At 37.2% G+C, this 25,410-nt stretch overlaps 1 protein-coding gene across 8 annotated transcripts in view; it reads right to left on the reverse strand.

The window, feature by feature from the left end:
- BABAM2 (BRISC and BRCA1 A complex member 2) overlaps positions 1 to 25,410 on the reverse strand; it is a 160,120-nt gene that overhangs the window by 42,860 nt on the left and 91,850 nt on the right. The window lies entirely within an intron of this gene.

The raw sequence follows: 25,410 nt of genomic DNA on the forward strand, positions 1-25,410 counted from the left end.
GAACAACTGGCCCTGCTTGGAGGAAGGGGTTAGCCCAAATAATCTCCAGAAGCTGCTGCTGTTGATGAGGATATAAACTCCTTCAAGGTGGAAAGATCTAGCACCTTTGATTAAAATCGGGTTGTATAAGGCAACAGTCCATGCTACTCTCTTTCAGCAGTTTTGACCTAAGGTCTTCTTAGAGCCTTTTACCAATCAAAACAGATATGAATTTCCATTACGCACTGTGGCTTACATCATGTACTAAACATCCAGAATCTTGGTGGGTACAATTAAAAAGCTTCAAAACCTAAATTACTTTGTGGTCTCTTGTTTACATGTTGCAACCATGAAAGATTAAACTGCCTGGAAACAAGGATCTTCTCTGCAAAACAAGGCTCTCCCTCTCCAGTGGGAACTGCCCTTGTATTTTCCTCAGTACTCGATAATGTATCACTTTGCTAGGTATAAAGGTCTGCAATCATACACCTCTTTGAAGGAACATAGCCTAAATAAATAAAAAAACAAACTTGTAATGAGGTATATGGAAATCTGCTACTCAGGCAAAACAGTCTGGGTTCAGCAGACTGCTCACCACATGGAACAGTTCTGCAGGTCTGGATTTTGCATATGTAAACATGAAAGAAAAAGCCTTGAGTACACTACAACTACATAAAAAAAGCACTTTTCTAGCAGAAGTTATGATTTGAATTATTATTACTGTTTTAAATTCAGTTTCCTTACTGCTATCCACTTATTGGAAGTATTCACATGGGAATGCAATTTTGTTACATGTGAAAGTACAAAAAACACCAAAGCATGACAATTAGATTATTAATAAATTGTAACACTTCTGAAACACTTGTTTGCTCTTAGGATACTGAAAGCATCCTGGGTCCATCAGTCTATAATGCTGGAGAATGCAAGACTTGTCCTTCCTGACCAGTAGGCTGTGAAGCTTACTTTAAGACACTAGTATTGAGTTAAGTGGGTCCACAAGACTCCAACCTCATAAACAGAGCAAACAGTACTGTCCATTTTGCATCCTGCCTTGCCTCATTTGTAAACAAGTCCAAGTTCCTGCTCTGAACCAAGATTCCATTAGAAATGCTCAGATGATTACTGAAGAAATTACAGGCTCCTCCCTTCATTACAATAGCAGGTATGAAATTAGGAGTAATTGCCATCAGATTTCAATGGAAATAAATTTCCAATCCTTTATTACCAGCTTCCAGTACATCTTCCAGAGTGAATTACTATGGTTCATGATTAAGGGCTTCCCATTTTACCCATACTCACATTCTGAACGTAGTCAATTTATATAATTTTTTTAATTTTTTTTTTAATCTATAACCAATTCTCAAATGAAAAACAGACTGACACAAGGTGTGGCTTGTGAGAGAGAGAAAGAAGGCTGGAATTTCTAGTATAATTATTCTCTGAAAACAGAATTAAGCAGTACAAAATGTAATTTATGTTCTGTAGAAATAATTGCAGGTAGGGAAAATTAAGAATGGACAGACATCTTTGCTCCTTCTATTGGGTCAGAGACTTTACTTATTAAATATTTTAATAAAATATTGCACTTGCACATGATCTTGCCTCTGAAAATCTCAAAACCTTCTATAAACATTCAACAACACAAAAGGAAACTACTGCCCAGGGTTGGATTTGACTATGCCATCCTATGTCTCTGCCATGTCAAAGGGGCACACTTTCAGCACATCATAAGCATGAAACACAGCAAGAGGCTATCCTTCCTTTGACCCCATAATAAACCTGCATCTGAAGAAAGAAATGATTTAATGTCAAAATAAAAAAGCACATGTACAAAGTGTAAGGGAATATATCAAAAGGAGAAAATCAGGAAAGGGAATTTCATAGAATGGCTTGGGTTAGAAGGGACTTTAAAGCTCATATAGCTCCAACCCTCCTGCCATGGGCAGGGCTGCCCCCCCACCAGCTCAGGCTGCCCAGGGCCTCATCCAGCCTGACCTTGACACCTCCAGGGATGGGGCATCCATAGCTTCTCTGGGCAACCTGTGCCAGTGTTTCACCACTCTCTGAGTACAGAATTTCCTCCCAGCATCTAATCTAAATCTTCCCTCTTTTAGTTTAAAACCATTCCCCTTTGACCTATCACTATCAGACCATGTGTCAGCCTCCCTCCTGTTACAACCTCCCTTTTGTACTGGAAGGCTGCAATAAGGTCTCCCCAAAGCCTTCTCTTCTCCAGGATGGAAAAACCCAGCTCCCTCAGCCTGTCTTTGTAGGGGAAGTGCTCCAGCCCCCTGATCATCCTTGTGGCCCTCCTCTGCACCCCCTCCAACAGCTCTATGTCTTTGTTGTGCTGGGGTCCCCAGACCTGGACGCAGTATTCCAGATGGGGCCTCACGAGGGCAGAGCAGAGGGGGACAGTAGCTAATGCTTTCTAATGTCCCTCAAAGCCTAGTTAAAAGAGTATAAGAAAGAATGCTGTTTGAAGTCGAGTAGAATCTAGGAAATCGTTTGCCGAGAGATTCCACCAGTGCAAGCTGAAAATTCCTGCAGTTCAGAACTATTTTTCAGATAGCAGAGCCCCTCAGAGGATAAATTTTACGAAGTTTTGTTTGTATTTAAGCTTTCCTCTTGGTATAATTGTTATATATTTCTCACAAACACAACACAGTTTTATACTCAGAAATAAAAACATCTATAGCATCACAGTATCAGCTTTCATAACACTCATTTTGTCAAGAAGACCAAAAAGCCATCAAGAGTTATGATGACCAAACTGCTTTTAAACAGACATATTAATTAATTTTTCTCCCCTACAGCTGTTGGAGCAAGTCTAGTTTCAGAACAACCAATCAGAATTATGTTTGATTTTTTAACTTTTTTTTCCCCAGTAGACTGCTACTTTTTAATAGCTAGAATTCTAAAAGATTCTGATAGTGACTTTCTGTAATCTATTATCATTATGAAACAACTGTCTTAGTGGATGCTATTTTATTAGGACTGGTACCGGATGAAGATAAATACATGGTAGATCCACCTATCTATGAGATAAGAACGCATGAACATGTTTGGAAGGCAGAGACTAAGATCTGTTGGCCTCATCATTTTATTCATTTGCTGTTACATTTAACCTGCTCAGCTCTGCAAACCAACTTCTTACATCTGTTTTTAAGATAGACCAGAGTCTCTGTTGCAAGTTCCTGCTTTCTTGGGTTTCTACAGTGTCAGATGCAATGGGATTCCGATCCACTTTTGGCAGATAAAACCGGATTTTGTGATGGACTTCATAATGAATTCAACAGCAGCAGCAGTCAGCCTACATTAATAGTAGTTTTGTTCTGTGACACACTGAAGTACAAGTGCAGACAGCGAAGCTGGAGTATGTTTACATTTCTGCTGTTGACTGGTGCATTCCAAGTGACTCGCTCTGTCTGTCTCTCAATGGATCTATTTATTCAAGTCGGCATTTAAAATAAAAAATTCTTTCCCATTTCTTGATAGCTTGTAATTACATTAAACTGTATTCCTCAAGAACTAATCTTGAAAAAAGACAGCATTATTTCATAGGTTTACAGAAGTGACTGTTGTTTTCCCAGAGCATTTAGCTGTACAGAACCAATTAGTTCCCCTTCCTTACAAAGATCACTTTACTGGGAAAGACAAGGAGTGCTTCCAAGTCTCAAACTTCGCTAGGCAAAGCACCATTAAAGGCATGATGGAAGATTATCCTAGTTCCTTCCCTAACACACTTCCTTCCTTATAACTTCCCCTATGCTCTCTTGGGCCTTTAAAGCTTCCCTAAAGTCCTTTCCTTCACTTCCCTTTCTCTTCGTAATCCATTCTGCTGGCCCTTTTCTTGGAGCAGAAATATGCATGCAAATGTTTCTCTGCATCACTGGGACATTTTGAGTGGAGTCTGAAAATAAGAATTATTTCTGACTACTCCCTGCGTCTTGTAGGGTCCAGCAAGAATACCAGTATCACAGTCTATAAGTTATAGGCTAACACACATCATGGTGCTGCAGACAAGCACCTATATATATATCATATTCTGCATATATTTTGCGCTAATGGCTTTGATCTGTTACCCTTCCCCATCTCCAAAGTTCCATAAGCTTTTCTTTGAAAGAAGTATCACCATCAAAAGAATATCTAAGAAAATTTCTCAGGCTCTGAAAAGATACCCTGCACAATGACATTTATTTTTAATCTAAAAGAGGAAAGAGTAAAACCCATCAATTTGTGAAGGAGGACCAGCATTGTAAGAAGAATTACACTTCTTCCTGTATACAGTGTGAATATATTATTTCAATGTCTGTGAACCACGCAGTTGAAGATTTGTCTAGCTTTGAAAATATAAACACACAAAAAACTTGCCTCTGCATAGAAAGACATTTTATGTTGTTTAAAATAACAAAGAGCTTTTCTCTCAGTGTGGCCAATGTGAAAACATATTGTATCTACTTACTACCGATGGAAAGTAGACTTTAGACCCTACGGACTACAGCCCTTTCTTTTACCAGGATACACCCTTGTTAACTCTCAGTAAGTTTTCACCTGCCTTATTTTGAAACTGAAGCACATTTCAGACCTACACAAACATTTAAGGACTTATTACTCATGATGGGCATAAGCGAGAATAGCCTGAAGCATGTGGAAAGAAATTCCCTTCTTTTTGCTCTTTTTTTCCTGTTTTAAGACACTCATGTTATGGGCTTTGATCTCCTTCCCTGTTCTCTTTCTCCTTTGTTGCTAAAGTAAATAGTTCACTTTTTTTTCTTCCTTTCTTTTGCAGTTTCATCATTTTAGTGCATTACACCATTTGGCACAGGAGATGTAAGGAACCACATCAAATAAAAGCACGTGACCACAAAAGCCTGAAGAACCATGATCCCAGATTCATTGTAAGTTTACCATTCTTCAGACTTGCTCGACCATCAAATCCTCCCTATCACATTAACAACGTGCTGCTTTTCAGGAGCTGTGGAATAATGCTTCGATCAGCAGTACAGAGCTTAACAATAAAGTAACAGAACATTACTCCTATTACTGAGAAATCAGTCAGTCTAGGTTTGTGACAGTGCTCTCCCCTCTTTCTGGCAACACTCAACATAAAGCAAACATAATTAACATATCATTTGTCAGCATTTGTAGTCAGATCTACTACAAGGTAAAGTGTATCCCCCCCAAAAATTCCCATTTAGAGGCACAATTCGCTGGCCTAAAATGCCTCTATTTTTACAGGAATACAGGAACAAATTTTACTTAATATTATTTCCACATCAGCTTAGATGAAATGGAAACCTATGTTTCTACTTAATAGATACGATCTGAGGTATTGATGTTATTGAGAGCAAAAAGAACCAAAATAACAATCACAAACAGACCTAGAAGCAAAACTCTACTAAATCTACTTATTTGGAGAAAGAGCCTTGATCAACAGGCCACAAATCTGATCATCAGAGCCAAAAGGATAATATTGTCTTTCTCTCCTTGACCTACTAAAAGTTCAGAGTAAATATTTCTGAGATCCTCCTGACTGGTGACTGGAAAAAAACATGAAATAATCACTGCAAAAAAAAGTGAAAACTAAAAGTAAAATCTATTTTAGCTTCACAGACTGTGCAGAAGACTGCAAGGAAGGAACTTATTCTGAACTCAACTTGCATCTCTTACGCTGACTTTGTTTGTGACTAGCAAGTCACTGCAACAATTCTGCTTGCTCACCTATAATGATAAGATACATACGCTAAAGTACATGAAAGTTTCATGATCTACATGAAGTAGTATAAAAGCTGTCATCTGCAAGTGCTAATGAATACCACTTTGTTTGGTATTCTGCTGTAGGTAAAATCATCAAAAAAGCAGTTTTCTCTAATGCATTTTTTCATTTGACTCAAGGTGGCAATACTAACAAAATATTTACATAAACTGTACAGAGTCCGGGTTCTAGTAAATTTTCATTCATCAGGTTTACACACAAACTGTACCTCCAAACACAAACTTCAGGAGAAGACCAAGTGAATGCAACAGAAATTATGAGAAAGGCTTCAGTGTCTGCAGTGGTTTAAAATATGGGTTAATTTAACACACCAACCTATAAAGCAATGTCCAATATAAAAATCCATGCTGTCAATACAAAGGGACAAGAATAATAGCAGGGTATTTAAAACTGATTAAAAGTATTAAAAAATCCTTTGTGCTTAACACGTGAAATTATTTTTTCATAATACAGAATGAACACGTTCTGAAAAAGAGAATGTGAGAAGTTCCACAGACTATAACAAGAGTGTGCTTGTCTCTTCTCACAGATTCTGACAAATGTTGCTTTTGTGTTGAAACTTACGACACTTATGCCCCCCTCGGTTTTTCTACAAAAAGTCCCAGCAAGGTGTATTACAAATTTAACAGGCTTAGTCACTCAGAACAGCTTGGTTTTGGAAAGGTTACAAATAATAATGAGATATTCATAACAAATAATGTAAGAACTGAATTTAAAGGCACTTATGATCTCAAACAGGGCTTTTTGTAGTGCTTGCAGAAAGCGTTAGTTACTAATATTAATTTCCATCAGTACAACATTATTTAAGGAAAACAGTTATAAGAACATCTGAAAAAGTTGCTGGAAGGCTCACGGTTTGAACAGGAAGGCCTGATTCCTGTCCCAAGGGACGTGCACAGTCTGGCATTGCACAGCACAATGAGGAACTAAGCAACAGGGACTGAACGACAAGGAAGGAGGAGCACTGGCTGCAGCAAGGAGACTTCAATGCTTATAATGGGGGAATACTACTTACTTCTAGAGCATTTTGTGTATTTCTTAAAGGAACCTTGGCAGCAAGCTATGTGAAATTTTAGTAAGAAGGGAAGAAAATTTTTTACAGAGAATTAAATGCAAACAGCCAATGCCCCTCTCCCCTTCCTCCTCCCCCCCAAAAAAGAATAATAAACTCTCAGAAAAAGTTGAAGAAGTTGTAGGAAAAAAACAGAGAAATGAAGCAGCAGCAAATGTCACTCACTGGACAAAAAGGACACAGATAAGATAAGAACCTTGTCAGATAAGAAAATAAAGAGAACACCATGCAGTCCTATGGGGGAAAAAAAAAAGAAAGAAAGCAGCAAGTGAAGATTAAGGGAACGATTCAAGATATCAGGAGAAAGACAGTAGCCTAACCTACTGTGACTGTGTTCAGATGGGGTCTCAGGAAGAACAACAAGTGTGAAAAAGGCTGGAAACATGCCACACTAAGGTAGAAAAAGATTTTGGCTGAAAAAAAAGGTGGATTTTAACCCAGTTACAATAATATTTCATCTTGCACCAATTTGAAATGTCACACGTTGTTCAAAATGCTCCACTATTTCTCCTTAACGTGGACTACTGAAGGAAAAATGAGTCTGATCTGAAAATTCACTTTTGAATTACCTGTTCTTTAGTAGTATACTTTTAAATGACCTGTCCTGCAGATATATACGCACCACTTTAACTGTGAATATGTTGAGGGTCTTCTAGGTAGCAATTAAAAAAAAATACTGAACATTAACTCTTTACTTTGAAGGGAAAAAGTGTTTTGAACTCCTAATTCAAAAGAACTAAAAATTGGCTTACACAGAGCAAGAAGATAGCTGGGAATTGTAAACTTTTGCATAAACAGGGAAAAAAAAGACCAGAGTACTGGTATGCAGCGAGCAGTGCACTCAGCTGGAACAGTAGGACTCAAAGAATTAATGAAAGGATTGAGGATTTATTTATGGTGAGGATCACTGGAAATTCCTCTGTACTGAAACATGGGTGGTATGTTACACAATGCTTGTCATTGTTTAAGATACTGATCTGCTGTTTTATAATCCACTCTGCTTTAGTGATGAAGATCTCCCAAACAATCCCATTGAACAGAATATTTATCACAAACGTGTGTATCTTCCAGCTATCCATAAAACGAATCATATAAATGAGTAACTATTCTAAGATGGATATCAGTTACATTTATGAACATGTGCTCTATATTAACTATCATTTATCAATTTGGGGGCCTGCACTCAGTAATGCTGAGCACATGTATTATGTTTCACTGTATTATGACTGCCCATATGGCAGGTGTTTTTCTAGTACTTATACGAAGACCATCTAACCATCAATGTCATTATCATGAAGCAGAAAAATGAATCAAAAAGTATACCACTCCATTTCCTTTCTTACCAACTTATCTCACCTTTTTCTGAAGAATATTCATTTCCTCTAACTTGCAGCCTTTCTATGTTTTATGGCTGTACTTGCTTTTACTGTTCCTTATTTTATGTTCCCTAATCTATTAGTCAAATTACAGTAATTATCTCTTACTGTTAATCTTTTCCAGATATTGCTTAATGTCTAACGCTTTCAGGGACATGATCATTTTGTAAACATGCTGTTTTTCTGCCTCTCTACTATAATAGAGATGTGTTTTTCTGCCTCTCTGCTAAAATAATGCTATGTGTAGACTTAAACATATTAACAAAGCTTATGGATTTCCTCAACCTGCAGAAACATTTAGCGTAAGCAACATCCTGTCCCTTGCATCATCAGCATCACATTTGATTAGCTTTGATGAAGAACAAGAAAAGCAAACTACCGAAAGGATAGGAAATCTCGCAGAAAATTCTCAGAAATGAAATGAGAACTACATGCTGGAAAACCTCTGGATATGAAGTCGAGCATTTGGGTCATCTCTAAGAATGCCTGAAGGAGGTGGAAAGTTAGAGGGGAAAAATGTTTTTCTTTCATACATCTGGCTTCTGACGCTGATTTCCATGTGTACACAGTATGATTAAGGGGCATTCTTGCTCAGATCTTGAAACTGGCTTTATCTTATATTCACAAATGATGTGGAATGCTACAAGTCTGGTCTGGTGCTCCAGCTACATTCTCCAAGAGGCCTAGTGAATTCAGGTTTTATGTAAGCCAAACATGTTCACATGTGGACGCAAGGCAAGAGAACATAAGTTTTTCATGTAAACACAGCCACTGTGGTTTGACAAACTAACAAGAACCATGTTAAACCCCTATTCGTTTAACAAGATGATATGAATCTGCTTGGATGGTTTTTACAACCCCTTTCAGAATCTTTACCACAGGCATTTGTGTAAGCGTGTTTTGCTCCTATAAACATAAATAATTCAGTATTCATTGTAACATACTCTCTTTGTAACAGAGGGAAGCAGGACTATGCATCCCATAACACAAAGGCAGCGTCTGGTAGGTGGGAAGGCTGGGAATAATCATCAGTAGCAAATGTTTGCAGTTTTAAACTCTAGTTTACATCAGATGTAACAAGGGCTCCTTCTGCAACAACATAGATGCGGATCTACTTCAACAACAATCAAGTCAGAAAATAAAAACATAAGTCTTTGTTGCATTAAAATCAAAATAGAAACCGCATTCACGGTCAAACTGGAAACTACCATTTGCAGCTTAGAGCTGCACTCGGTCAAAGGGTGAATGTCAAGGTTTCTGTTTTCACTGATGTCTCTCTTCTGTTCATGGAGCAACATACATACTGCAAGACAAAGGCTGGAATGAAAATACTTTGCGCAAAGATCCCTTTCTTACTAGCATAGATTATGAGTTCATATAGTGTACATATATGCATAAATCAACCCTGAGGCAAATGTATACACTTGCATCCCGTAAACTTCCTTTAATGCATATTCTCTTTCCCTTAGAAACTGGAAATATTTATACAGTCACTGAAAGACAAAAATTCCAACTTTATGTTAGTACACCTTAACATCTTTTAAGGGTTTCATTAACATTACATACATGTATAAGGGCTTGAGTGCCTTTCCAGGCTGAGTGCTTAGATAACGGAGTGGCCTAATCTGTGTTTTAAAGAAGATGTATTTACAATTAACTATAGGATGTTGTGAAAAAAAAAAAACTAGCCTTTTTAGTAGAAGAATTATTTTTTCAGAAAGTTTCTCAGATTTTAGATCATTTACATTCTGTCTTCTAGTAAGAATGAAGATCTTTGGATTCTACATCTAGAATAGCTTACTAATTTTTTTTTTTTTAAACTATATTAAGGCTCTGGAGTCCTACAGATACTTATAAAATAGTTCAAATCAAACACTGTCATACTGCCTTAAACATTAGTCAAAGAAGTTTTCAATGGAAATAGATTACAACACAAAATAGCATAAACCCAATTATCCTTTTCTCTCACCATGAAAAAAATTAGAACACAACTTCTGCTTCCTTTCCTAACTAATTCTTCCCCTTCTTTCTGTTTTCAAAGATCAAAAACAAAGTAATTTTCGTGTCTGGTACTAAACACATCAGCTATGTCATTGTAAAACCAAAACTTCTGCGATTACTCTATGAAATAACTAAAGAAGGTAAAATAAGCTACTGAATGAGGCACATTCTACGAATTAAATGAAAAACTCACAAGAGATGAAAACTACTTCAAAGAAACGTTTCTATCAATGGTGGCTTATTTCCAAGTAAAAGATCTAGCTCTGGTTAACAGAGATTTATTTTTCAAAATAAATTATATATCAGATCCCCTTATCTTCATGTTTTATTTGCTCCAACTTTTTCACACGTAACAATGTAATGTTATTATTATACTGAGACGTCTAGATGATAGTCTGATAACCACTCACGCAACCTGATGAAGACTAATGATATCTTTTTTAAACTACTGTATTGTCTGCAATGATCTCCTCAAAATATTAGGTTTTCATTGATTGTTATTAAATAGTTAATAGTTTAATAGTTAAATGAACCATAACAGATTTCTCTCTTGCTTCAAACAACTCACATAATTTAGCAACCTTTCCCCCATTATAAAAGATACGAAACTGAAAACATTATTAAATCAGAGTTTTGGCTGAGAATGTTTATGTTCTAACTGCATTTGGCTGTTTCTACCAGCAATAAATTTTAACACAGCATTGGAATCTTCTGTGGTATCCATGCATGTCTGAATATTCCGTATTTTTATTTCTTCAAATTTCTTTGAAGTTTTATTTAAAGTCTTTAATGTAAGAAAGAAATCATGCCACTAAACAGTTTGATTTTGCTCACCACTTCCATCCCTGTCACTGAATGACACGATGACTGGCAACCTCTAGCTTTCATGAACAACCCTTTCAAAGCTGTGTTAATGCCATTTGATAAGTTACCATAGCCACAAAAGCAGCTACAATAACATATTTAAAATGTACCTATTAAATTTGATTATTTTCTCTTCTTCACATGTGTGTGCTCAAAATTTATGATCTTCCACTTTAAAAACAAGTAATTATATGCACTGTACTGGAAGCCACGAATTCTGTGCTTTATTCCAATTCTGCCGACAGTTTCTGGAGTAAATTAAGAGAAACAGCCTCAGCCACTCTTCCCCAGTCTTTGCAGAATAGAAAAATACACAGAGGTCTTGGACTTAGAGAGGCCATTCTAGGAAAAACAAAACAAAAACCCGTGACCTCTGCAACGAACTTACAAAATGAAAAATATCTGACAGCTCTCAGCACCTCATACTTTTATCGGCAGAAAAACGATGGTTAAGGGTGACAGAAAAACATGGAAGACCAGAAGTTTACTTAAAAATAAAATCAGACTAGTACTGCATTTCTCTCTAAAACACCTTTCTCCCTCAAGGCTGTAAAATGTTTTAACAATGTATAATATCATTCATATATAATGCAGAGACTGCTGCAAATCCATTCCTATACAATCCACGGCACAGTTTATGTCAGGGAATAAACACTAGTCTACACTAGTAAATGCAAAGCAGAACTCACACTTACTTCAAAAGTTGAGTATTGCAAGAATTTTTCTAGCAGGTTCTAAGCATCCTTCAAGGTAAAGTTTGCTACTGAGTCATATCAGTTTATCCAAAATTTTTCCTCCAATCACACTGTCCACAAAATCTCTTTAGTACAAGTTGCTATGACAGGTTACACGTTTCCTCACTTTAAAAATGTGGAGAAGCCACGACACACTGCGTACACCATTTATCTGTAATTATAGAGGCTTATGATTTTGAATGTAGACAACTATACTTTTTTACTACAAAGATTTGTCACTGACAAAAGTTATTTTTGAATTGACTGAAGAATGTCAACAATGAAACCTTCAGTATTATTTAAACCTATAAATAGTATTTTAGAATTCTAGTTTGTCTGCAAACCCTGGGGCAGGAATAGCTGATTTGGGGTTTCTACATGCTTAGGTTATTATTTTGTTGTGAAGAATGAAGTTCTCAGAAATCACAGGCTCCTTACTTTTTCTTCTGTTTCCTGTCTTCACCATACAGGCCATCATTGGATGTTTTTAAGCGAATGATAATGAATGTGTCAGCTTATGAAGATTTTAGGTGTGTTGCAAAGTTGGATTAAAAAAAACAGCATAGCAAACTGACCCCACAAGAACAGCAAAACACAGTTCCAAATATAAACCTAAACTTTCCTGTATATAGCCTCTGTTCATCTGGCTTCTTTCTTCCAAATGCCTGTAGGCCTTGCCTTTAATGACTGCTACTATAGTTAGTGCTTCTTCACCCGCTGTTGAGTTTTCATGTCCTTAAAAACTGCAGAGGTTAAAATCATGATCTTAACAATCTCCTTCCTTCAGACTTTCTGTCTTACGCTAAGGTCAGAGTGAAGATGCAGTTCCAAGCTACTATAGATGACCAATTTCACTTAACAATTGGCTACAGGATTAAAAAAATAAATACATCAGTTGTTTTGTAAGGGAAAGATATAGTTGATCCTCTTTAACTCAGACAAATTCTTATCTATCTAGACTTGAAATAAAAATTGGCTTAGCACCACAGGATTTTGGGATCGCTTTATGTAATACACCGTTTCCACACTGAAAAACAAAACAAAACAAAAAACCAACATCAACTACTGCCTTTAAGTGCGTGAGTTCAATGTGTCTAAAGGAGAGCTATAATCTTCCAGTAATGTAGTCTCAGTATTTTGTTTATTTCTGAATACCTACTAGTCAATGTTTACCTAAATAATAACAAATAACAAACAGCAATAATAATAAGGAACCTCACAGAGAGGCACAGCTAACAAAATTTGGTTTCCAATGGACTACTATACTGCATAGGACTGATTTTTTAACTGAGTTGTGTTAAAGCCACCGTATGAGTACACTCATTATTAAACATCAGAAAAAATACAGGAAAGATGTTCTATATGTCTCTGCCAAATGAAAAGCTTCAAACAGTGTTCATGCCTTGTAAGACATCAGAGAATACATTGGGGACACAAATCATGACTGAAGAGAGATTTTTTTCTGGCGTTTAACAAGACAAATTCTGACTGAAGCACTTCCTCGGATTAGAAGAATACCCACGATTTATTTCTCCCATATTGATTCTCAGGTTATAAAATAAAGTTGCATGGAAGATTCAGCCTTTCCTTTAGGTGGCAGTAACAGAATCTACCTCTTTTAACTGCTTGTATTTATGAAATTATAAAATTTTCATATTTTCAAGATTTCTATCCTCCTACCAGATTCCTTTGAAATTGGCCAGTAAGGCTCAAAAGTTTGTAGGGCAGAAACAAGAGAAATGTGTATGCACACACAACATAGATCGTTCTAATTTTTTAGGAAAGAAAACTTACGAAATCAGATTAAAAGCCTACCATGGCTTTCCGTAACACAACTTATCTAGGGAAGAATTATAATTCCATTGAATTCCATGGCAGAGCTCACCATTTGGACCAGAGCTAAATCCTCACCCTCAGCCTGGGCAGAGAACTATACCAACTCAAAAAAAAGAAAAAAAGCCAACTCCCCAAAACCAATAACCAACCACTAAGCAACCTAAAAACTTACAAAAAAAGAAGTGAAAAACAGCAACTGGCTAAACTCACATTGCATATGCAATTCAGACAGACTAACAGTTTTTCTTCAGACACTCTTGGATAAGAAAAACTGTAAGAAACTTCATCCTGTTAGGTAAATAATTTGTCAAAATCACTGTTGCAAGAGCTTCTACAACAAATGCCTTCTTAATGACAGCTTCAGGACTGCTCACGTAACATTAATTATCTACTGTCTTTACAATGAGAGCACACAGGTGCACACTGAAATAATCATTTTCTAAAAAGTTTGTCAAACCTGAAATGCCAGAGCAGAGAATAGCTCTACACAGGAACAGAAAAAAAACCACATTGATAGCTCTGATGAAGGGAAATTTCCACCAGTGAGATAAATATGTTAGTCCTAAGGAAGCTTGAAAACCAGCATTCATTTCAAGAAGTTATCACATATGGAAAACCTCAGAAGCATTTCTAAATAAAAGAAACAAAAGAAAATATTTATAATGGAAAAGATTAGGCAATTTCCAACTGCAGCAAATTTCAAAGGTTCTTAGTTCTCCCAGCTTCCAGCTTTACTGGAAAGCAGGAGTTGCTTAATACCACTGAAAATATCTGACAAACTCTTTTTAGTCTAAATTTAGACATATGACCTATTTTTTCCAGAGATTTAAAGCAGGAATCTATTAGTCTTTATAGTAAGCTTTGGGACACATTGTGTATATATTAATCTCTTCTTGAGCATACCCACACTGTAAAATTTAGAAGTGTCCATCAGCCCACATGAACTTCTTTTGTTTATTTTTTGTTGTTGTTTGAGTAGGGAGCTTATAATAGAGAAAAAGCTCCAGGAATTTTGGGTAGTTTCACAGTAAGTTTATTAATCTTGCTCAGTGGGTGGGAAAAGAAGACAAGTGTTTCAACAAGGGACAAAAATGATCAAAACAGCAGAAGGTGGTATGGAACTTGCCTATGTTTGCTGGGTACAGCAGAATATATGGAAGTTTTAACACTGTTTCTTAACTTAGAATAGTTTTTTGTACTCTGTTCATATCATCTAGTTTGAATGTAGAAAAACAAAACAAACAAAACACATGTCTCACAGAAGCATCCAGTTTTTGCAAAAACCAGCTCTCCTTACGTATTACCAAACATTGTACAAAGAAAGAAATACTGGCACATGTCCTTGTAGCTCTTGTTTTCTCCACCATATGAGTCTTCAGGAAACTCTGAGCAGACTTTTCTGTTCTGATATACTGACAGGGAAAAAAAAAACAGATCTGCTGTTGGAAATTGCTGTCTAGCAAGATTTTCTATTAAAAGCTACTCACTATTCAGTTTGCTACCTATCTACTGTAAGACAATTGCCCGTTATGCAAGGATAGTTAATATCTCACAGGTCAAAAATCTCTTCAGCACAGAGCAGAAACTCTGCTGTTTACACTTATTTGGATTGTTAGAATAATTCCCTGGACTGTAAACTGTTTCCACATTGATGAGTGCACAGAATATTCTTGACTGCCATTCTACAACTTAAGGGGTTTGGGTTTTATTTTTAAACCACACTTTAAATTCTTAAAGGGAGGCTCAAAAGCCTGGTTGTTCCTTGGAAGGGTCAGTGGTGGTCATCTTCAGTGCTGTGCTCTCTGTTGCACTGATGATGGGTATGGCATGGAAAAAAATCTCTGGGAATTTGACATTAACAATGAGTAAACAGAGAGCCATCCATGTGTGCAATCTCCACTACTGTTTTCAAGCAAAGCAGAGCTAAGCTTTTGCATCTCCATGTTAAAAGAGGTGGCAATTTTCAAAGACAGACTGCACAACCTCCCAGCAAAGGCATCCTCAAAAGGGTTTTGCTCCAGTGAAGGTCTCCCTGAGTTTTGAGTAACAGCCTTATTCTAGAACCCTCCACTTAGTGTGTTTGCACATACATTGTATATAAAGGGTGTATTAATTCATTTTCACTAAGGGGTGGTCCTACCTCACAAACTTGTTGAGGGACTTCAAAAGAGTCACTAAGAAGTCTGAGTGAAAGACATGCTTCAGCAATGGTGTTAAGCCAATTGGGGAGCTCAGTAATGACTTCACTTGTTCAAAATATTAATAAATGATCAAATCAGCACAAGAGCTTAATGGTGATATGTTATATCAGAGATTCACAGAATACCAGGGGTTGGAAGGGACCTCAAGAGATCGAGTCCAACCCCCCTGCTAAAGCAGGTACTCTACAAGAGGTCACACAGAGAGGCATCCAGATGGGTCTTCAATATCTCCACAGAAGGAGACTCCACAACCTCTCTGGGCAACCCATTCCCATGCTCTGTCACCCTTACCATAAAGAAGTTCTTCCACATGTTTGTATGGAACTTCCTATGTTCGAGTTTTAGGGCATTACTCCTTGTCCTATTGCTACGCACGACTGAGAAGAGCCTGGACTCCTCCATTTGCCTCCCACCTCCCTCTAGATATTTATCAACATTAATCAGATACCCTCTCAGTCTCCTTTTCCCCAGGCTGAACAGACCCAGGTTACTCAGTCTCTCCACATAAGGGAGATGCTCCAGGCCCTTTTATCATCTTTGTAGCCCTCCACAAGACATTTAGGTCAGTGAAGATAAGCTCCAACCATGAAGAGAAATGAAAGGACTTTGAAGCAGAGTTAAGTGGATGACAGCAAGAAATATGAGATTTAACACACAACAATAATACAAAACGATGCACATGGAAAAACAATCCTAACTGGAAATATAAAATGATAGACTCCAAGATGAACATTCAGCTGATCTTGGGATTATGACTGACAATTAAAATGTCAGCTTAGCAAGCAATAAAAAGCAAAAACAAAAAAGTAATTTGGGAATTAAGAGGAAAGAGATAAATAAAGTGAGGAGCCTGATTATGGCCTTCAAAAACCTGTGTTCTGCCAGCACCTACACTGTGCTCTGAAGTAGTTTCAGTCTCACCTCTACAAAAAATAAAATACAAAAAAAAGGTAAGGAACAGCTTAGAGTAGGACACCTCAGTCTGGAAAACAGAAAAGAAAGGCAGGAGCATGACTGAGAAGTATAAAGTTCTGAGCAATGGGGAGAATGTGAGTAAGCATTGACTAGTCATTGTTTCTTGCAATACAACAAGTACAGGTCAGCAATAAATCATGCTTATTAGGAGCTAGGTTAAAAACTCAAAGAAGGAAGTTCTTCACACAATATGTAGTGGGGCTGTGGAACTCCATGTTGCAGTGAGTTCAAAGGTAGACTGGACAAGTCTGTGGAAGAGAAATTCCTTCAGGATTACTGAACATACACGAACCAGATAAAGTACTTGAGCCACAAATGGCTGAGGGCTGGAAAAGTATTAAGGCAAAGTATCATACGTGATAGTAATGTTTCTGTGAAATTCACTATCATCTTCACTTGCAACTTACTAGGCTGAGAATTCTGCATGCGCACGCGATTTTCTATTTGGGCATCATAATAATATTTTGTTAAAAATGTAACTAGAGTTATCTCTTCTGCTCTCCCACAGAAAACTGTAAAATAACTAATTTTGTGATCAGCAAGGTGGTGTACCTTCAGAGACCTTCTTGCCTAGATTGGATGCTCTGGATTTGACTTGAAACAAAGAAAAAACAACACAACATCCTGAAGTAAATAAAGAACCCCTTTGGAATAGCTCGGGAGCTGTGAAACAATGACCTGACTTGTCTGACTTGAACTCAGGCTGGGTGGAACATCCGAAAAAGCGCACTATCTGAAGGTGTAGGACCCTGCCCTCTTCTGCAAGTACAAGTGATGTGCCAAGGATCATGATGACGTTTTAAAAAATGCAAAGCTCTGCAAAATGTACTGTACTAGCTTCCCCACCCCAGCTTAAAACACAATCCCCCGAACAATAAAAACAGTAGCCTAACATTACATTTCACATACCATCATGGTTTGAATGGCATGTCCCTGTTTGAAAGGGAATTTGAAACACTAACAGTCACCGTGATGAGGGAAAGAGAGGAAGTAACCTGAGAATCAAGGTTACAAAATTGCTTTATCCATTCCTCTGCAAGGATGAAACAGTATAAACAAAATAACCAAACCCCAAACACTATTTACTTTGGGAAACAGAGTACACCAAGTTTCTCATAGTAGGTGGAGTCAAATAAGGACACGCTTGGCCCCAGAGACTCCAACAGCTAGATCCCATGCAACGTTATGGACTGGAGCTGCTCCCCAGTCTGCACTATCACTATTGCTACATGACGATCACATTCTGCACAGGTACAGTCACCTCTGAGAGTAGGAGAGGGGAGAGCAAGCCAATTATACTCCCAAACATGGTGGAGATTTAGGGTTACGGTAGCAAATGCCAATTCACAGGCAAATTCAGAGTTGTGATAAGAAGATCAATTACAAACATTACTGCTAAAAGCCTCTCACATTAACCCATTTTGTAATTAGCCAATGCCGTGCTTGACTATTTACATACTGTCTGTTTTCAAACCACCACAGTATGTGGCAGAGATGTGGATGATAAAAAAATATAGCTAGCTCTGCCTAACATTTCTGGGAGGTGGGGGAAGCGGGAGAGAGACAAATACAAGCATTTTACTTGAGGCAACATTCTTCTCTTTTGCTTGTTCTTTGGGAGAGTTACAATGCAAACCTGAGTTGCTACTTGAGGCACTTTTATTAATAAGACTTAAAATACAACTAGAAATACTTATTTAAGTTTTCTAAGTTAGCACCCATCAATACTGAAGTTCACAGACAATAGAACAATTTTCCCTAAGAAAAACAATAACAAAAGCAAGTCCAGTATGAGCTACCCAAACCGAGAATAAAAACCCAAAGGAATCCCTTCTGAGCATGGGAGGTAAGTTCAGTAGCTATGGTCAAAGTCATTCCTCAGTTACTTCACTGGGTGTTCAGACAAGATTCATCTGAATTACAGCATGGAAGAGACTATCGGACAGAAGATCTGCATAATTGGAATTATCTGAATTCCCATTTGCCAATCAGTTTCTTTGCTACATTATAATCAGATCAAAAGCATTCATCAGTTTCCCAGCCTTTCCTTTCTTACCAGCTTGCTGCCATCCCTGAATACTGTAAAAGTTTGGGGAACCAACGGTGTCTTTTAAGACACAGCAAAAGCCCCAACAGAAACTTACATAAATTTCCTACCGTGGAAGAATATAGGTTGCATATTTAAGTACAAACAATCTCATTAAAAATATATCACAGAAAAAAAGCACTTTAGGGTAATATCGCCCTTAAGGCATTGTCTTTACTATGAACATAAAGTTGTTCAAGTCAGAAAGAAGGGGGTTCACTATCCAAGATACCTAACACTTGCACTTACCATGAAATTATGTGCTGAAAGGTTCAAGGAACAAAAGCAGAAGTGGCAGAGAAGAATGGAACTACCTCATTCTTTTCTGACAAACAAGTTATTTGAAAAACTATTTAGCCTGCTTGAGGCACCTGAGCTACACAAGTGAAGACACACTTCTCAAACATAAAGGAAATGATTAATAATTTGCACTGCCATTCTAGCTGACCTGACCAGGTAGCTTTCTGTTAGAGATTAGTGCTTGCAATAATATCACTGAAGAGACTGAAGGTCATGGTTATATACATCTATAAAATTTTCAAGTACAGCATAATAAGATCTAGGTTATTCCTTGTAACTAACATAATGTTGTATTAAAGTTTACTAGACCATTGGAATGTAACTGTTAAAAACTGATTGAGAGTACACCTAAGATTCTAATATGATTGGTATCTTAAATATTTTCAGAGCATGAAAGATAAAATTGTTTGAGGGGAACATGTAATTTTCATCTTTCAGCTTGATCATACCTGAAAAAAATATCTGAAATGCAGAGATTCAGAGCCTAGATAGTGACTTCAAATTCAGTGTATTAGCTGTGGAAAAAAAAAGAGGACACGCTGGTTTTTACATGACAAACTTGCTCTCCTTTGGTTTATGTAACACCTATTCCAAAATACTTTCTCTTGAGAGAGCTACTCTGGAAGCAGACCTACCTAAACCAGTGATCAGTACTTAGGAAAACTATCTGTCCTTCAAGGAGCAACGTATTAATTCAGTGTCTAATTAGTATCAACCTGAAGAGCATTTGTGCAGACAAACTTTGTTAAGACTAAAAATAGCGAATTGTAGCTCATCTAGCCAAACGCTGGGAAGGGTTAGAATCTATGTCCTATATACGGTACGATTTTTCCAACTTTTCCGGAAGAAATTAAAATGCAGTACATGCGAAAGCAAGGGAAGTCTGGAGAACAGCTGACTACAAACTATTGCTTATCAGTATCAGGGTAGATGTTTCAAGATCAAAGTTAAAAAATATAATCTTTTTATTCATTTGAAATTCCATTATTCACCTCAAAAATCTAGTACTGTATCATCTGTCTACCAGGAAATCCTGAGAATTGCTCAATTGTATTGAATGATCTTCAGGAGCAGGCATCTTCATCTTTCTTTAAATGCAAATCTCCATTAAACTGGAGATGAAATAGAGGTGGCTTCAAAGGAATGAGAAGAGGAGGAATTAAAAAAAGAACTCTGTATTAAAAATATATATTTATATTAGTTAAAAGAAACAGAAAGAGACTTCTCATCAAGGCCTGGCAAAATGAGAGAACTATGCTACTTGAAGAAAGTGACAGAGAAGATAAGAGATTTAGAAATGGGGCAATTTGAGGTCATTTCTCCTAGCAAAACACAAAAAACTATAACTTTCCACATGCAATACCAATTTTATGATTAAAGAAATGTAAAAAAATTTTTTTTTCCTTATTACAGTATCCAGCTGAGAAGCAAACCAATTCAATTTCACAGCTCTACTGTCTCATAGGCGTGAACACAGCAATTGGAAAACATACACTTCTTCAAACTAACTACTTCTTCTTTCCAAAAAAGGCATTTTGGGAGATTATAAATGCCACACAAGCACAGATGATACAGTGGTTAAAAAGAACTCTCCCAAACTCAACATACTGGAAGCCATCTCTGCACCATTACTGCCTATTAGGTTTCCACATATCTCTTCTGACCTCCTTTAGTAGAATTCCATTCTGCTTAGCCTGAAAACAGGAAACATTCTCTCCTTTTGTCCTTTAGGATTCTTAAGTTATTCACCTATTTATTTGCTGGTCTAATAAAATCAAAACCTGTGTTGAGAAACTTACCACAAGAACCAACTTTAAAATGTTCCTTTGGAGGGTAGCAACAGTTTCTATGTTGTTAATCCAATCAGACAGGTTTATGCCTGTCATCTTTGCCCAGATTTGAACTCCTGTTGCCCAAGAGAATAGAAATTGGTGATGCAGGAAGAAATGCTTAACTGCACAGTATTATTTACTTGTGGCTCAGCAATCAGTTAACCACATATGTGAAGCTCTGCCAAGATGTCCTCCTACAACAAAGGCATTTTCAAAAAAAATCTATAAAAACAAACACAATAATCAGTAATTGACATGTTTTGGATGGAACACTATTTACCTACTATTGGTTCTTAAAATAGAATCCAGTATTTTTAGAGATTTTTAAGACCGAATTAAATGAAAAGGCTTTTCTGCTTGCCTTAAAATACAATTATAACCAGACTGCCAATTGCACTATTTATCTTTACATTACTGATATATTCTGGCAGGGGTCAAGGCTCAAAAATAGACTCAATATTAAAAATATCTTTCTCATGGTGGAAGACATGTACATCTTCATGTACCGAATATTTTATTTCATTCTCTTTAGAGCACATTGCTTGAATAACTGCAGTGAAGATGCTAGAGGAACCTGTATCATATGCCAATGCACACAAATGAGTATAGCCTCAAGACAGCCTATGCAGCTAAGGCAGGGCAGTGATTAAGGACGATCACTAAGCAGGAAGACATCTTAGGCACAACATTTGACCATAAAAGAAAGAGACCACATTTCCAAGCCTAGCTACTTTTATTTGATACAGACTGTGATTAAGCAAAGGGAATCTCTATTTGGTTCTAGTTTCCTAGCAATTAGCTCTTTCGGAAATACATGGATACATTCACACATAGTGACAATATTTGGTAATAAGTTATCCCAGAGGGGTACTAGTATGAACACCTTAAAATTTGTGTGAAACTTTATAGATATGCAGAGCAAAAAAGCAGTAAAGGACTGCAAAACATTTTGTCAGTGGAACAGCGCTAAGAAAATGGTGTGTATATTCTATTACTTAAATAATTTAAAGTCAAGCCTGGACAAAACGTGTAAAGATCTAACAAAAAATCTCTGATAATCTGGCTGTAATTGAGACATTTGAGGCATGTCTTGTTGTCAGAAATAACTGAAAAAAAGAATATTTACAATTCAAACACTATCCACGGCTGCCAATTTGACTACTTTAAAGATGCAAGTTCTCCTTTTCTCCCAAAAGAACTGCAACAGATTACTGTTGTAAAAGACTTTTCCACAAGTCATCTTGTTTTCATGCTGTTGTTTAAGAGAATTGTGGAATGGCACCAGGTATTAAAAGACTGTGTACATGCAGTACAAGTGTAAATTGTCCAAGGTAAAACAAGAAGAGTATAAGAAAATACAGATATATTAGAATGAAACCAAACCAAAACAGAAAATCCTTTCCAAACCATCTCCTTCAGTGGGCCAGTTGCATAGAACACACTGCTTCTACAAGGCCTCAACACTGTGTGCCTATAAATTCTGAACGCCCCTACATTCTTGACTTTAAAGGGAGTCAGCTGTAGGACCTTGTTAGATGTTAATTAACAAAAAACAGGGAGTTGCCTTGGTGAAAAGTAAACAACATTCCAATTGCACAGAGTCTGATGTAACATGGGTGGTTGCATCTAGACTCTACCATTAAACTATTAAATAAAATATGCTGAACAGGTTGGGAGAGGAACAAAAATAGAGTGCTAGACTTTCATAGCATTAGTATAATGAAGAAACTCCTTCTTCCTAGCATTTTAAGGGCACTCTACTGGACACAAAGTACTCAGCAAGGCCAATTACACTGCCACAATCATTCACTGGTAGTGATTATTGGCTCTATTTTTTTTTTAATATTTTTTCTCTAGTAGTACATTAAATTTAAGAAAATATAAATTAACATTTCTGTAATGAGAAGAGACCAGAAACCTTCAGTTTACAGTGTCAAAAAAGATAAAGCAAAAGAGATTTCCCTGTATTATTTCGTTTGGTGTGGCAAGGCATAACACTTAGAATATTGACCCAAGTTAATTGATTTTTGGCCCCATACTGCCCTACATTGCCCTATATTACATCAAGTAGCTGTTCACCCTAGTCAGCAAGACAGACAGCCTCAAATGTGATCTATCCATGTTGTTGGCGAAGCACGTTGAAACTAAAGAAACCAAAATTTATGAGGGAAGCAGGTGGAGCTGAAAGAGCTTCTGCTCTTGATTTGGGGTTGGAATGAAAGAATGGTAGCTCATAGATGAAGGTAAGAAAGGCTGCTGTATGGTAACATCCTGGTAAATGGCATAGTGTTACAACACTGTATGACATTGTGAAGACAAACAGCACAGCTTCAGTCCAGAGGGACCTTTACAATCCTCAGGACTGGGACAAGTGAAACCTTGGGATGCTGAGACCGGACCTCTGGAGGAATGTCTCCCCTAAGGGGGGCAGGCAAGCAGCAGGATGGTTCCTCGGAGAGGCTGCGGGATATCCTCTGCGGGAAGTGTCCAAGACTCGGCTAGACAAAGGCAGAGCTATACAAAACCTGACCTAGTGCTGGCAATAGTCCCATGCCAAGCAGGAAGCTGGACTGGATGAGTCAGAGTTCATTTTCAAGAGAAACAATGTTGAAAAAAAAGTAAAATACACATTTTTAAGTGTTGTAAAATAATGTTAGACTGTTTTAAAATAAATAGAGAACAAAGGCACTACAATTAAAGACAATGCAAGAAGATTGTTGTGATCATGCTCTGATTCCGCCTATCAGACAATTAAAGGGTTGTTGGATTTTTACTGATCAAAGAGTGCCTAAACTTTAGGTAAGACTTCCTTTGTCCTGATGTATGCTCATCACTCACCTCTCCTCGCAGTTTCCATGCCAACAGCAGGAAAAAGTTCTACCTGATATGCAAAGACATAGAGGCTTACTGCTTAAAAATATAAAAACACATTTTCAGACATCTGTCCAGAGTTAAAAAGAAATGGCCAAAACAGAAAATAGAACACAAAGACAGAACTTAGAGTATTAAAAAAAGAGCAGCAGCCAGTGAGGGAAACTCAAATAGTAGGTATGTGAACAAAAACGGAGTATAAAACTGAAAACAAAAGGATTTGAGGTGGTTGGAATCAAGTTAGAATCTTCATTACAACTACAAATGAAATACAGACCATCATTTAAGCAATGGAACAAGTTAACAGGATCACTGTGTAAATATATGTACGTGCCATCGAACCATTTTAACATTACAGAGTGCAAGAAAAACAAGAAATATCTGGGAAGCCAACCAAAAATATGGCCTAAAGGAATTACCTCCTCAAATGATACCAGCAGAGCACTACTTTCTCTAGAAAGGAGAGGTGAAGAAGAGCAATGGGCTGCTACCGAGGTATGCAACCTTCCAAGACAGACAAATGTTACACAGCTGTTTGGGTTATTATCAAACGCAAAAACAAAGAAAGGAAAGGAAAGAGAACAGCAGCCACAGTAAAAAGTAGAATTGCCTTGCACGCAGTACTTAACATATGGAATAAACAGTACTGAGGGAACACAAGGGAACAATTAGTATAAATGGTTTTGTAAATATCTTGGACAAATCCCAGAAGAAAATAATACTGAGGAAGACACTGACTAATTCAGAGGAGGGAAGGGGCCTCATGGCTCTTCTGGCCTCCTTATGTCCTTACGTGCCCTGTATTTATATTTGTGCTTGCATTACCCAGCATATAGGCTATTTAAGGTCAGAAAAGCATTGCTGTAGCACAGCTGCCTCCAGCAAGTAGAGCTTGACATCACTAACCACACAGAAGAGCATAGCTCTTTTATTGGCTTAAACAGCAAATATCTGCAAGCAGAATTGTTTCGCTCTATTTGTACAGGTTTTTCCACAGTACTGTGGTGCATGCAACTTTGGTATTGACAGAGTTTTGTTCACTGAAATTGTTAAATGGCTTCTTTCCTCATGTGCTGTCAGTGGCCACTGACCAGAAACAAGCTGTGAGAGTTTAGCTTTAATATCCAACAAAAAAAGAACCACATTTTCATACACTGAAGATTCAGTTCCTGCCAGAATTTAATTTGTCTTTCTCTGCAGGAGGTTTGACACATAATACATACACATATCAAATATCACACACGAGATCTGCAATAAAATCCTACGACACTCAGTTGACACACACGTATGTTCTCTAAACTACACATAAAATATTCCAGACTTTTTCCATTAACACACTGGCTACAAAATTTGCAGAAATAGTCAAGGACTAAAGCAGTTTATTAACCTACTGAAATGGAAGAGTATCAAAACACAGTTACTCCATGACATGGTTGATAACTGCCATGAAGAAGCATTGCCAGGTATTTTCCAGAATTACGTAGATACCTCAGTGACTGCACCA

The sequence above is a fragment of the Numida meleagris genome, chromosome 3, assembly GCF_002078875.1.
Source record: "Numida meleagris isolate 19003 breed g44 Domestic line chromosome 3, NumMel1.0, whole genome shotgun sequence".
In the NCBI taxonomy this organism is placed as follows: Eukaryota; Metazoa; Chordata; class Aves; order Galliformes; family Numididae; genus Numida; species Numida meleagris.